Here is a 14817-nt window from a genome sequence, read left to right as displayed (position 1 = left end):
CCCCCTCTACTGGGCCTCTGTGGGTCACTGGCCCCATTTAAGCAAAAGAGACAGATCCCTGAGGTTTGTATGCAGTGTGTTTGCGGTGCAGCTGTTCATACTGTTCATATGTTGACCATTCTCATGTTGTTTTCTGTTTGCTCTTACAGGAAGTTGGTTGAAGTCTGAGTGTCTTAAAGGGGGCTTTTAACTGCTGACAGTCTTCTAAACCCCGCCCCCTCCACACCCCTGCTGAGGTTGTTTCCTGGGACATATAAGAGGAACACGGATTGGTGGCTTGTTTGACGTGACAAAACTGTAAGTTCACATGATTCTGCTTTGGTCTTTTTCACCCATTGTTTGGTTTGTTTATGTGTTTGACTTACTTGGACACTGCACTCCTAATATGAGCTCAGTAAAAAATATCTTTAATACGCTTTGTGTGTGAAACACCCCACCAATGAAGATTCAAATATTTGTCTTGACTGAGCAGCAATAACTGACCTAAAGCACCTAAAACTTTGCTTAAGTTTGTTTGCTCTGCTCTGTATCAGTGTTAATCATGAAAACCATTTAGCTTTCTTTATTTATTGTTTTTTATGGCTATGTTGGCAAACAGCCCATCACCTGCCAAGAGAAAGTAAGATTTTTTTTTCAGTTATGATTATAGCCCAATGTCACAAATTTCCCTCAAGGGACTTCACATCCTGTGTAGCATAAATAGTATTATCCTCTGTGTGGAGAAGAAAAGTTGAACTTTTTGGAAATCAGAGATTACAACTGAGGATAGATCCCTCCTCAGGAAAGGCAGTAAACATGTTGTATGTGCAGAAGAAAGACAAAGTGAGAAGCATCTTTTTTTCAAAAGTGTACAGTATATTGGCTCAAATTTTGTTTGCTGGGATTTAAAGTTCACACCCTGTGAGGCTCAAAGTAAAACTAGCCACAGTGATAAGAATAACAGTCTGCCAGTTAGAAGCCTTTATGTTCATCTGATGGTGTGAATCACTGCAGGTCACGATTTTGTTTTTTTCTAAAAGCAAGAATTTATTCGAGAGCTTTCAAACACAGCTTTATCACACACAACCAGGTAGACACATCAACATGTGGAAATGTTCTGAACAAAAATATATTGTTTTACTGGGGTTAGCAAGAGCTTTGCACCCATAAGCTCTTATTTTCAGAGATTTGATTCGGTGAATGCTAACACTGAGCTCTGGCTCTCTTTATTCATGGCCTCTTTCATAGCTTCACTGTTCTGTGATCCCTCTTTTGGCTTGCAGTGCATATGTGCAGCACAGGACCAATGTAGAGTATTGTGTACAGGTCAAAGTGAATAGGAGTCCATCACTTTGGCACTGCACTCAGCTGACAGCAGGGAAATAATACATGATGGCTTCGTTGGCTGTATGAGTGTATACGAAAAGCGGTGTTGATGTTGAACTGGATCACTGGCATTCTGGTGGCATGAGGGACCCTGATGACTTTATTTTCTGCCTGTCTATACTGATGGCACAAAGACGTATCAAAGAGGGTGAAATGGGAGAGAATGGCAGTCGATGAGGGTGCACAGGCGTGAAACATGATCAGACCACTGAGTTGAATAGAGGTATTATCACTGCAAAAAATGTGAGAGAGGGATGGAGACAGAAAGAGTAGAGGGCATTGCTTTCATATCTTGTCACCCACTTTCTTGAGAATGCAGGCAACATGTTCTTTCCACTATGAGAGAGGCATAGTTTGGATGTATGGACGTTTGTTCATGGCCCACATGCTTTAGATGAAAAAACAGAAGATCTTTGTGTATCACACTAAAATACCAGAGCTGTTAGAAAGTCCTGCCCTCTGTCTTCATTTGCCTGACTCTACAAGCAAATGCATAGTTAAACCAGACTTAAACCTCTATGATTTGATAGATTGTTATAGCTTTTTTTTCCAATTATTTTTCAATTTATTTGATGGTAAATTAACATCCCATTTCTCTGATCCGAGTTTTTGTACTTGCCTTTTGAAATCTGTTATGTAAAAATATCTTTAAATCAGGGTCACATTGACAATGCAGGCGACATTGGGTTTTTGGCCTTTGGAAAAAGCTTAAATTGGGAGGGTTGGCAGCAAAAAGTGGCAAAATTCCTGTTCCAGATTAAACTGAATAGAATTGAGCAAATCCCAAAATAGGAAGTTATTTTTGCAGCAAAAAGACTCAAAACTGTTTTGTCATTAGTCATGGTTAAAAAAAGAAAAAAAGTCATTATGTCGAATTATTACAGTGGGCAGGAATGACCCCATTACATTTCCTTTTTTTGAGGTGGTGCAGCAGAAGCAAAAAATCCAGGTTGTTGCACGTATGTGATAAGTATTTGAGGCGCCAGGATGCCCCCTGTGCACATTTCCTTATCTTTGCCCTCTGATAAACTCGTGTTGACCTCTCACTGCTTGCCTTGAGGAGTCGAGTCTTTCTCGATGTCCTTATTTTCTCCTTTCTTCCATGTTCTTCCCTGAGTTGTGCACTCGTTCAATGTTAAATGAGGGCACGGCCACACTTGGATGTGCTGTGACAAATTGGCACAGAGGAGGCAGATGGTGATGGGGAGGAGACTGGTTGTCATGCCATTTGCTGCAGCGACATGAATTGATCTCTGTGCTGCAGAGCAACCACACATACTCCACTTGTGTAATGCTGACTTTGGTTACTTTGTACACACACACACACACACAGCAAACTCTGATCCGCATGCCACCCTACACCAGCCTTCTGTCCCCATTAGTATCAATGATGTGTGCAGTGGAGGCGCTCGCTAACTGTCAGAGGGTCTCCGCTTGGATCCGCTCAGAGAGGCAAAGGAATGCCGAGGGATTTGACAAAGAGACAGAGCTCAGACTAATGGTAGGCAGGTGGGACTTTGGGGGCCCAAACATACAGCGTACTATAGGTATATAGCATCATTGGCATACAGTACATCACAGCACAGTGTGCAAGTTACCAGACTGTTCTATTTACAGAGCTGCTGTCTTCAAGGTTTACCCACGAAGCTTTGGTGGAGCTTGACGAAACTCCTCATGGGGAGTTTCACTGCAACGTGGCTTCCAGTAAAATCATAGTTTGTGTGACAAAAACTGGGATTGTTCATTGGGGTGTGTCCTATGTGAAAATGCTCTTCCAGATAGGGTTTTACTTAAAACTGAGTTATAAAAGGATTTTAAAATTTAGTTAAAATCATATAGCACTGTGCAAGCAGTATCTCAGCATCCAGTAAATGAAACCCTTTGAAATAAAGGGAACTTGACTTCTCAGGATGTCAGGCATAAACGGGAACATGCATCAACTTATAAAGCCATTTTTATGCTTTTACTCTGGATGTATTCTGGAGAATATGAAGACAATTTGATATAGTGTAGCTGCAATGCATGCGTGAAATCGGTTTAAGTTCAAAAGGACAACAAAAAGTTGACCAAAAAGTATATTGATTCTAAACAGAAACCTGCAATGAAACAATTACAGAAAGTTGTTTGACTGTTAAAAGGCAATATCTAATTTAAAATGAATGAAATAGTAATTTACCAGTGTTTTATTTATGCCATTAAGATGACGTAGAGTTGTCTGAACATCATAGATGTGTTGGGCTATTGAAAAGCCAAGAAAGAATAGCCCTATGGCAAACTCCAAAGCCATTGGTTTGTTTTATTTTATACAGATGTTGACATCTTCAACCAGTCAAAAATTTATAACATTTTGAGTTTTATTAATCTATTTGAGTAGAAAATTGAATAGTTACTTTAGTGCAAGTTTGGTTTAAATGACTGTAAGAGCATCACTGGCTCTGGCTATCAAAACTAGAAACATCCTCAGCCTTTGCATTTTTCTTTCACTATATTCCAACAAATTCTGGACAAAGTGCAGTTAAAAGAAAACACTGCTTTCAAGGAGCACTGGTGACGCTCATGTCTAAGTGTTATTTACTTATGCTTGTTTCATTTATTTTTTTTTATCAATAAAAGTCATATTCAGCTTCATGCTGAGACCAGGAAAGTAGAAGGGATGTGAAGATATTCTATAACTGAGCTTGGAGATTGTGCTATGTCCCCTACACTTTGGCATGAACAATGTCTTAAATCATAACTTGGTAACCGTGACAAGAAGGTGGCTTCAAAATTTAAAACAATACAGCTTTACGGCTCCTCTGCCTCCTTCTCTGTTGTGCTTCAGCTCCTCCCAGATGACACTTGACCGATTTTCCCTTTATTACTGTCAGATCATTGTGGCAGTTTCTGACAAAAAGACACTTTTGTTGAGGTTACCAAGTTCTGCTTTGATATCTGTCATGCCTGAATCAAACCCCGCAGATGCTGGCACTTGAAACGGATCTACATTGAAATATCTGGTTGTAGCTAAATACATGACGACATAATCATAACTCCCTTGAATTAACCCTGAAAAAGATTTGATTTTTAAAAGAAAAAGATCTGGTAATGATGGGATAATAACTCTTCAGCTGGCCTCACCTGGAACCTGACAGGATAACTTTCCCACGGTTGTTTAATATTCAGTGAACCTGCTTGCGCTAAGCAGGGGATATTGATCAGCAATTGTGATGTATTCTCTGCCTCTCTAGCAGGTATCTGTAGAGTAAAGTTGTCAGGTGATTGACTCTTTCAAAATGATTGAAGACTTTTTCTTTTTACTCTTCACTATTTGGACTTCTGTTCAACAGTGAGCTCATTAGCTGTATAACTTGAGAGAGCGATATTGACTTTCCTCAGAAACACAACTCTCAGACTAACATTGTTGACTTCAAAGCAACTTTTGCTGAAATGTATGTATTAATGTGGTTCGTGATCCTCACATGGGAAAGCAAAACTGAAGAACTTCCTGGGGCTAGTTAAATTAGCCGGCTTAACAAAAAGAAAAGTCCAAACCTAAATTGTTTTCTGAGTTGTCCTCATGCTGTTAGACACTCAGAGATGCTGAGTAGACACCAGTTTATTGTATGCCCTCCGTTTGAGATAACAGCTCTTTCACTGTCAGCACAAAGAGTCCACAGGACCTATGCCCCATAGCCAGCACTGCTGTTCATGTTCTCTGTATTCCAACTAAAACAAAAAGCTTCCAGACCGTGAAGTTAAAAAAAACAAATCTGTAGCTCCGTTTAAATAAATCACATCCCTGTAATGGGAAAGCCGTCCGTCCAAAAGAGTAAAATTCAGTCTAAACGGCACTCAGTCTAAACGTCTATGTCAGTCCTCAGGTGCTGTGGAGGGGGCATTTCTTTAAGTGGAGCTCAGACATCTCTACGTAATGTCATTCCTGTGCTCGTGTAGGAAATGCTTACTACATTTGGATAATGAGGGAAGGATTACTTAATGTTGAGGCAAAAGTCAGGCAGCCCTCCAAAGCTTGCCTCAAAGCTGTTTATAATTATAATTCAAATGAGCAAAAGTTCAACAGTTAAGTATTTTTTCCTAAATAACAAGTAAAGGTCATAAAGAAGTGCATCTTATTTTAGTATTGGACTGAAATTGAGCATAATTTATGGTAATGTTCTATGCTGCTGAATAATGTTTACTTGGAGGGCAAAACCCTAATTAATTCCATTATGATAAGTTCATATAGATATACATTAAAGTGCTGTCTCTTTCACCCTTCAGATAACTCCTTGGCACATTAAAATTGATCTATTTAGACAGTTGGCTAGAACCCAAAATAGCTATTTGAGATGGAATGGGATCTGTTTTTACACAGATTTGGGCTGTTTGCACTTGTCAGTCTAAAACTGTCTCACTGCACACATTCACTAAATGTGGGAGGAAAAAAATATTTTTCGTAAACTCTTTTTATACCCATACTGGTGGACAGGCCATTCGCCTTGTTATAGATCAGCTTTGGACTCTAATATTTAGGTTTAGTAACAGAAGCCATGCTTAAGCTTAGTAGGGTTGACTAATTAGTTGTTTTTTGCAGGGTTCCTCTTTTAGAGGGTTTTCACCCAAAGTACCTGTTTTACGTGCAATAGAAGGTAACAAATTGTTGAAATTGAGGTGTGTAACTGTGTTCCTTATCAAAGCAAAGAGTAGGAACTATACAGCTATGACCTGAGCAGAACGCTTTTTGCTAAGCATCAATAGATGCAGCAATTTCAAATTAGACTACAGTCAGAATACTTGGAAGCGAGGGGCTCGAGCAAACCTCAAAGCTTTGTATTTTTTTTAAGGCCAGAATGTGCTCCATCATCGAGAAGACTGATTAAAAGCCCTTTGTGTCACAGTCTGTGTCGCAGTAGCATATGGCCGAGGGGCTTAAGCGTACTGAGAAGACATCTGCAGTACCAAATCACTTGGACGGAAGTAAGAAAATGAAATCGCAGAGATTAAAGTGAATCATCTCATTACTCTTGCAGAAAGATGCCTCATTTTTGGATACCACCAGCTTATAGTTTACTGTCAAGATATAGTGGAAAGTGGATGTTTAAGCGGGTTGAATAAGCTCAGCTAATTCAAAATGTATTTTTGGCGATCCCAGCAATTTTTCATTGTGCTCAGATATTCCTGTAGAGGGTCTGTATATCTAAAACACAAGGTTTTATGCTTAATTTTTCTTTTGTGATACCCTTTGAAAAACTCATTTGTTTGTATTTTGGATGGCAACCATCCCACAGGCTGCAAAGTTTAAGGCAACGAGGATCTCCTCACAGATTTACTCTGAGAGTAAATTTTTTGTTGGTCTCTGTGTACTATGGCTCTATATCAGACTTTCATTATCAAACATTAAAGCAATAAATGTCAAACATGCACATGTCAAAGTCCAGTAAGAGTGTTTCTTGCTGTTCTCTGGTTGTTACATTGAATATTATAATTTTATTATTGTTATACTGGAGAACTGTTGCGCAACCCTTTTAGAACAGCATCGCCATTTTGGTTTGAACAAGCTGGTTTGACCCAAGTCAAACTGTGTTTATAACCAGAATATTCTTCCATATTAGCAAGAGCAATATAGTGATTAGGATATGAAGAACTTTTCATAGTTCGATCATAGCATTGTTTAGGATTAGATCACCTCTGAATCTACATTGATGTTCATAATTATGTTACCTCCAAATGTATCTTGAAAAGCATTTAAAGCTCTTAAAAAAGCAAATTAACTTGTCAAAAATGTTGTGGAAAACACACTGAATGTGTGCTTGTGAGCACCAAAGCTCTGCAAATGTGTTTACCCTGTGACAACCTGCAAATACTATCTCTGCCCTCCTGGATTTACTGCAGTCAGAATCAGCAAGTGCAGGTTTCTCTTCTTGTAAGTGTTGGCAAGAGTTCCCTCGACACTTGGGTTTCTCTACTTATTTACTTGAATGTTTATCTCAATCTTAGCAGAGTGCTTTTTTCTCATTGCAGCCCTCTGAACAACTATATCACTGTTTCAGACAAGTTATTGTCTTAGTTAATAAACAAGGATGACCTTTATACTAATTTACACGTTGATCAGAATCCAGCACATAGTCTAGAACTTAGGAACGACATGGCACCTTCTCCTCAGAGACTCACACATAATGAAAAATAAGCAGCAACTGAGCATCAAGGTCATCTTGGCAGAGGATTTCTCAAGAGAACTGAGAAGTCATCTATAGAGTGAACAAATACGGCAAGCTGGCTGATGAACTCCAGGAATAGTTTGACAAACCCTATCACCAGTGACAAATTAAAGTGTCAGTGGTCGCCCTATGTGGCATCACATTTCCTGTGTTGTTCTGTGATAAGCTCCACTGCCGAGCCAGCAGCACACAGCTGTCTGCACACCAGCCTGAGAACAGAGGTACAGTTACAGGAGACCCGGGCAGATGCTTGTCTCTGAAAATTGATTGAACCATTTGTCCAGACGACTGTTTCAGCCTCTGACGCAGGCAGGCAAAGTAGACTGGCGGCTACCCCTTCCTCCTTCCTTGTATGCAGCTGAAAGGAGCCCTTTTGAATATCTGATATGTTAAACTGTCACACAGATAGGTTTCATTACTATGCATGTAGAAATATCAAACCGTATCGGTCTGCAACATGGGCAGCATGCAAATACATTTTACTAAGTCTATCATTGTTTTTGTGTTTCACAGACCTCTCAGCACTCAGTTAGCTTGAGCATTGCACTTACACACATAATTGAATAAAGATTTGTCTGAAAAGTGAGAGGATTGTTGTGTGGTTGTTGTAGTTCACTTAAGGTTTCTAGAATGTCTGATTATCTGAAAACACAAATTAAAATTTTAATGAAGTATTCTGTCTAACATGCAGTTTGGGCTGGGGATCAGCACTGCTTCTACATACTTTTTTATTTATCATATTTTGGGAAGTAGAATCAGAGGTTCAATCAACACAAGTTGTAAATGATTCCAACTGATATGAAGTTTCAGCAAAAAAAGGTTGACGGCAATAGTTGTTTAACTTTTCCCATATGAAAATATGAGAAATATAAAAAATGCTGAATTTATTAAGTGTAACTATATAAGAAGAAGCGATAATTGTTTGGGACAATGAGAAACTCATTGTAAAAGCACTTTGTAGGACCTAGAGAGGGTCAAAAGGGGCTATATAAGCGTGAACCTTTTACTATACGTTTAACCAGTCAAATATGCATATATGAATTGTGATTAATGGGTCTAGTAAGAACTTTAAAATGACATGATCCACAAAAGTAGTTGTTGCCTTAATAGACCTTTGACTGTGGCTTTCAAAGGGCATAATGCATAATTTCAAATGTTTTTATGCATATAAGTATTACAATAGAAGAAAACTTTTCCTGCTCTTGTACACCGACACAATCAGCCTGTTGTCACAATGCAGCTGCAAGAGTAATGGCCCCAGGTCTGCTCCTGAACACAGACTAATGAGAATCTCAAATCCGACAAGCAGAGTGCATTTATCACACACTCACACTTAATGACACCACCACCCAGGCTCAACAGCACACTCACGCCAGTATTTGGCCTCTTTATGGATAGCTCCGTTTGTCCCCTTGCTTTCCTATTATTAAAGCTGCTTTGTCAAAGCTAGCAGAAGGATGAAGAAGGAAGAGAGAGGAGGAGGGGTGGATGAGGGGAAGAGTAGAAACAGCATCAGTGGTAAGTCTCTCTGTTAAAAGAGGAGCTTTTCTTTTCTTTTCATGATTTTGTCTTTCTGTCCATATGTTCTCCATGTCTGTAAAAACCTAAAGCGCAGTAGAGTCAAACTTTTTGGCTCAGGAATGGTTAGGAATTTGATTGATAAATACAATATGCCACTTTGATCTACCACTATAAAGTGTTTATATTTGTGAGGTGACTTTAAGCCAAGTACTCCTGATGTAGGAAAATTTAAAAAAACAGTCAGTCAAGGTAACATTTTTTTAAAAAGACTTTTGAAAGTGAATAAGAATTCAGGAAAGCTTTAGTTTTTTGTAAAATGTCCTCTTCTGTTCAGTAGTTATTCATGTCAAGGCAGAAGTAATAACATCCTAATACAATGTCCGTATAATTCATCTGCATTGAATTGATTTAAGTGGTGGATGGTAGGAAGGATTGAAGGATGACCTGAGCCCTAATTAGATGGCCCTGAGGAGGCTCTACTGCTTCTAATGACTGTTGGGGGTTTAGACAGAGATAACGGCTTATCCTCCTAAAGTCCTTGAAAGGCAACATTATCTATACTGAGATCCAGGCCACGCTTAACACATAATTCAGACATGTTAGATGCTTGTGGAAAGACAAGCAGCTGACACTCCGACTGAGCCGAGCAACACTGAAGCGCCATGTTTTTTCCAGAATAACAGACGGCAGTAATCGCTGTGTCTGATGTCGAATCGTAGAGTGAAGTGATCAATGCTCCCTGGGTCTTTTTCTCTATGTTCCTCTAGCAAACATTAACCATGTTAACACATATGAGGTATGTTGCCCTCTCCAGTGATATCTGACAACCTTGGGTGCCATGTTAAAAACAGTAAATTTGGGATATGCTCCATGCTATACTTTTTCTCCAGCTGTCATTGGGCGAGAGGCGGGTACACTTTTGACAGGTTGCCAGTCCATGACAGGGCCACACAGAGACGAACGACACAAAAAACCAGCCACGCTCACACTCACTCCTAGGGACAATTTAGAGTCAAGGAAGAAGCCGTGGTACCTGGAAAGAACCCATGCATATGTGGGGAGAACATGCAAACTCCCCACAGAAGGGCCCCAGCTGGGATTCAAACCAGGAACCCTCTTGCTGTGAGGCGACGGTGCTAACCACCACACCACCGTGCAGCCCCAGCAGTTCTTGACTTTTAAATATCAAAGATTAAATACTGTAGAGGGTGTGCTCTAAGTTTGGCAGCCACATATACATCGCAGCCGCATATAGGCAGAATATGATTTTTATTTGAGTTCATCATTGATCTCAATGGAACATTGTAGGGAATCATCCAAAAGGGATCATCCAATGTCTCATTTGATGACTACAACTTGAAATTAAAGTCATTCAGCACTGTGGATAATTTGTTACTGAAGTAGGACCTACCAGCCTGAAACTGAGTGGTGGAATTGATTGTCTGTGTGATTCCAGACCAGTGAGCTGTGAGACACTGTCATTCCCTTCTTCATCCTCCTCCTCCTCATTGGGATATCTGTCTTTCTGCTGTCACTGTTCATGGCCCATTTCTCTGTCTGATGCTCAGCTCTTGTCTTATTCCTTGCTTATTCCAGGACACATAGCAGTCTTTGATTAGGTGCAAGGAGCCTCGCTGCTCTTTGCTGTATGCTTGCTCATGGCCACTGACTTTTCTTGGGAAAGACAGAGATGTAACAGCCATAAAAATTAGATAAACTAAACTTCAAAGCTGCTGGGTCTTTCAGTTTGGGTCTAGATGATATCATCAACGAGAGACAGCAGTAATAAAAGTGAGGTCAGCTGCCACTGTGGGCAACTGCCCTGAAAGGTAGTGCTGTCGTGATAAGACTGCTGTCTCTTTTCATCTCCTCTTTTAAGGCTTTGGTGTGTGATGAAGCTGACATGTGGATGTCTGCTTTGAATAGAGAAGGTGTTTAATAATTGGATGCATGCTCAGCGTGCAGAATGTTTGTCCCAAAGACAATGATAGAGTGTTTAATCTTCCCAGGAACAGCGAACCACAAAGGCATGATGATGCCATTATCTCTGTGAGGCACTCTCACCAAAAAGCCATATTCTTACTCTTGATTTATATTTCCCTTCATCTGCATTGACCTCTCAGATTGCAAAAATCATTCATATATAAAAGCAGAGCTCACCACTTTTGTTCTTGCTCAAATGAAATTCACCAAATGTTCTTTTGTCTCACATTCCTACGCTAGCTCGTCTCCCCATTCTTGTCCTTATAGTCTTGTTGGGGCAATGTGACAGCAATGGATCTTCTTGGTGACGGCTGTGTGATTACCTCTGCTAACAAGGAATAAAGGCAGTGGAAGAATCTTCACAGCTATTTATCTTCCTTTGATCAGTTTGCAGCCATTCTGCCTTCCTGCGTTTTATCTGTTGAGTAGAAATCCCAGCGTTGGCACACCTGAAACTGAGGCTTCTTCTTTTGTCAAGACTAACAGATATAAGCAGGAGGCCTCTCATTGCATCACAGTGACATAAAAAGATTGCCACACTGAGTGAAGGCAGCATTGATCGGCGGAGGGAGCAGAGTAACATCTTATCACTTCATTGCATGCAGCACCCCCCACATTGAAATGGGCTAGACTTTGGAGATATGTCACTCATAATTCACTTTTTATCAGGGGGGAATAGAAGTTCTATTAGATTGATAATTTATGCAGGATGTATTTCCAAATAGGAAGTGCAAAGAGTTTGAAATGCAAACGGTGCTGCAAATTAATTGGTACCAAAGGGGGAATAGAGATCAAAGAGTTTCTGTGTTAATAGCCAACTCTCACTTTCTTTTTGTGGGCCACAAGAGTCCTGAGTAGTAGCGTTCCCCAGATTAAAAAGGTCCTCAGCAAAATCAAAAATAAAGTTACATGTGCCTCCACTCAGTTTATTGGCTATGCAGGCATTGCATTTCTTAGCCCTGATTGATCAATTTAAGAACAAGTAAAGAAAACTATGAAATGCTGATTCCCAGGTTCCCTGTTTATCTGCAGCTGTCACAGCCACAGAGCCTTGACTCTAGGTTGTGTGTGTGTGTGTATGTGTGCGCTGTATTTATAGCCGACCACAATTGCACTCAACACTGTATGTGGATTTTTCTTTGGCATTATAACTGTGGCACAGACAACAGCCTTGCAAGCAATATAAGCTCATAACCCACTCTGTGTGTTGCCATTTGGAAAACAAAAAGTCTAAATCTTGGGGTTTTGTCCAGCTTAGATTAGGTTTTCTTTTTGTGCTCTTGGATCCAATTCGATTGCTTGCTACTGACATCAGACGTCCACCAAGCAAAGTTCCTGGAACTCCAAGTACACAGTGAGATCAAAGTTAATTGGTTTACGAAAGTGACCTTGGACAGTAAATATGCAAATGGTTGCATAGGCATACTCTCAAACCAAATCTGATCAAAGAACTGCAGACACACCTCTTAGCTATCACTCTTTCCCATCCCATGAATTGGGATCAACCACCGGTTTCAAGCACCTAATTTGTTTAGACTCATAAGAAAAAAAAACAGCAAAACCTTTATCTAGAATATACATGTTTTGGTGATAATAAACCTTTTTTTTCCATTCATTTTTGTAGCAACTGTATTAAAGCATATTATTAGCATATTTTAATCTTGCCTCATCTGGTGTCTGCTGCTCTCAGCTAACTTGAGCTTTTCTTCCTGTCTTTGTTGTGTGTCAGCAGCTCTGCAAATCAAGTCAGGCTCAGGCATGTAAAGTGTTCTGGGACAGGAGATTATCATTGCTTTTTCCTCCTTTGTATTAGCACTTTCCTTTGTTTATTCAGTGTACAGCATAGAACAAATGAGGTTATGGTTATATAAAGTAGAAGTCTTTTCCAATGGATAAAATACCATATTCACTCTTCATTCAATCATTTATTTAGCAAATTCCAATCTCTATAGTTAGCATTGTCATGTACTTTCTCATTTATCTCTAAATATTTCCAAGGGTTTTACCTGGAGTAAACAAGTTGGCTCACTTTAGCTGCTAAGTCATACTGAAGTCCCTGAAATAGAAATGGAGGGTGAAGGGGGGAGGGGGGACAAAATACAGAAAACAACAACTTTCCTTTCCTTCTGCTCTGCATTTCTCATCATTGGCCTCGGGGGTGGGGGGTGTATCTAATGATGACGCCCTTGAGAATGATGGTGCTTGGATTTCTGTCAGTACAGGGTTCAGGTAGTGTTTCCCCATAACATTGTAAATTATTAATAACAGAGATATTGGGAGGATATGTCTAGTCAACATTCACTTTTATATAAGAAGGGGAGAAAGAGGGATGAAGGAGAAGTGGTTGCATAAATGCCACCCAACACATTTTAAATGGATCTATGTGAGTAGGTGTCTGAGGATAGGCTTGTTTTAAATGCCAAAATGATCCCAGAAGATTGAAGGTGCACCCTGACTGATGGGGAGCACACACGGTTTGGGGGAGTTATAGGCCTCTCCTAAGATTAATGTAAATAATTAACAAGAGGCAGACAAATATAGAGCATTTCACTGATGAAAGCCTGATTCCTCTTCCAATGATGACCCTTTGGGCTTCTTTCTTCCTTTTCAAATGGACATGAAGATGATAGATGATGGCTGCAGCGATTCGTAGATCGATCACAGAACCACAGTCTGAATCTTACATATATATATCTCTCTGTGACGTCTGACCAGCTCATTGTCTGAGGGCAGAAGTCCTGTTCCCTGAGAGTGATACCTATGAACAAAGCAGCTGGTTTGGCCAACATCCACTTTTATCGAATTGTTGACTTTCAGTGAGACTGATGTCTGCATCCCTGCTTTCCCAAAGGACATTGTATCAGAGCCAACTGAAACAGTTTCTTTAACTTTTGTCTGTCTTGTCAGCTTGCTTTTTCTTTAAAATCAGTTCCCTTACAATCTGCCGCTGAAGCCCAAATATAAACTACATCCTAATCTATGGGGGTTCCTCAATGAGGACAGAGTGAAGCCGTCTGACATGGGGTGACAATCAATGGCCCTTGCGACAGGACAACGCATCACTTGTCTGAACTTTTGGCGCTGGGATTAAAGCAGCTATCTTGTGGGACCAGGCTGAGTGGCACGATGGTAAGGAGGGTCCCAGCCTCCCCTGACAGACACATCTCAGCCTAGATGCCATCTTGCCCTCTCACTGCTATGGCACAGTGCAGACACTGAGAGTGAGACAACATTTTACTGACACCAGGCAGCTGACATACTAATCCAAGAACTAAAGAACTAAAGGACTACAGGGACCATTGATTTTCTATTCTTGGTAAAATGTAAGAAGCCAGCCATCCCTCCTCTTCGACCAGGGATGCTAATGGACTTTTTAAACTGTTGCCACAGTGATCCCCTGGAGCCATACTGTTTTTACCCCTGCAGGGCCTCTAAAATGCCCTGAATCTCCTACCCCTTTATCTGACTTATTTGTATTCAACAACCTAGCTTAGATGTCTTGGTGGGGTCAAGTTTTTGTACTCTGCGTCTGCCTGGATGACAACAGGTAACACTGTAGGTCTACTCTCTGACCTCAGGTTTAAAACGGGGCATCAATTATTTATCTTACATATACAAGAGTAGTTATTTTTTGGTGACATGTTTTTAAACAATGTTAAGATGATGAAGTCATTATTTCAATGTATTCTCCATTTAAAACCACCAATCTTTCTCAACCATAGAAGCTTTCAATGCATTCTTAATTGGAGAA

General features: G+C 40.2%; 2 protein-coding genes across 8 annotated transcripts in view; one reads left to right on the top strand and one right to left on the bottom strand.

Moving 5' to 3' along the window:
- The window catches only part of tnfaip8l2b (tumor necrosis factor, alpha-induced protein 8-like 2b), a 354084-nt gene that overhangs the window by 247552 nt on the left and 91715 nt on the right, over positions 1-14817 (bottom strand). The window lies entirely within an intron of this gene.
- sema6cb (semaphorin 6Cb) overlaps positions 1-14817 on the top strand; it is a 139332-nt gene that overhangs the window by 56350 nt on the left and 68165 nt on the right. For 6 of the 7 annotated variants that reach the window (XM_072393699.1, XM_072393703.1, XM_072393702.1 and 3 more), the window contains one exon: positions 150-297. The gene's annotated coding sequence lies outside the window, so the exon portion shown is untranslated. The remainder of the gene's footprint in view (positions 1-149; positions 298-14817) is intronic. The other variant, XM_072393698.1, reaches the window with a different exon arrangement.

This window comes from Leuresthes tenuis, unplaced genomic scaffold (assembly GCF_036924035.1).
Source record: "Leuresthes tenuis unplaced genomic scaffold, fLeuTen1.0.hap1 SCAF_10, whole genome shotgun sequence".
Taxonomy (NCBI): Eukaryota; Metazoa; Chordata; class Actinopteri; order Atheriniformes; family Atherinopsidae; genus Leuresthes; species Leuresthes tenuis.
This window is presented reverse-complemented; position numbering and strand designations above follow the sequence as displayed.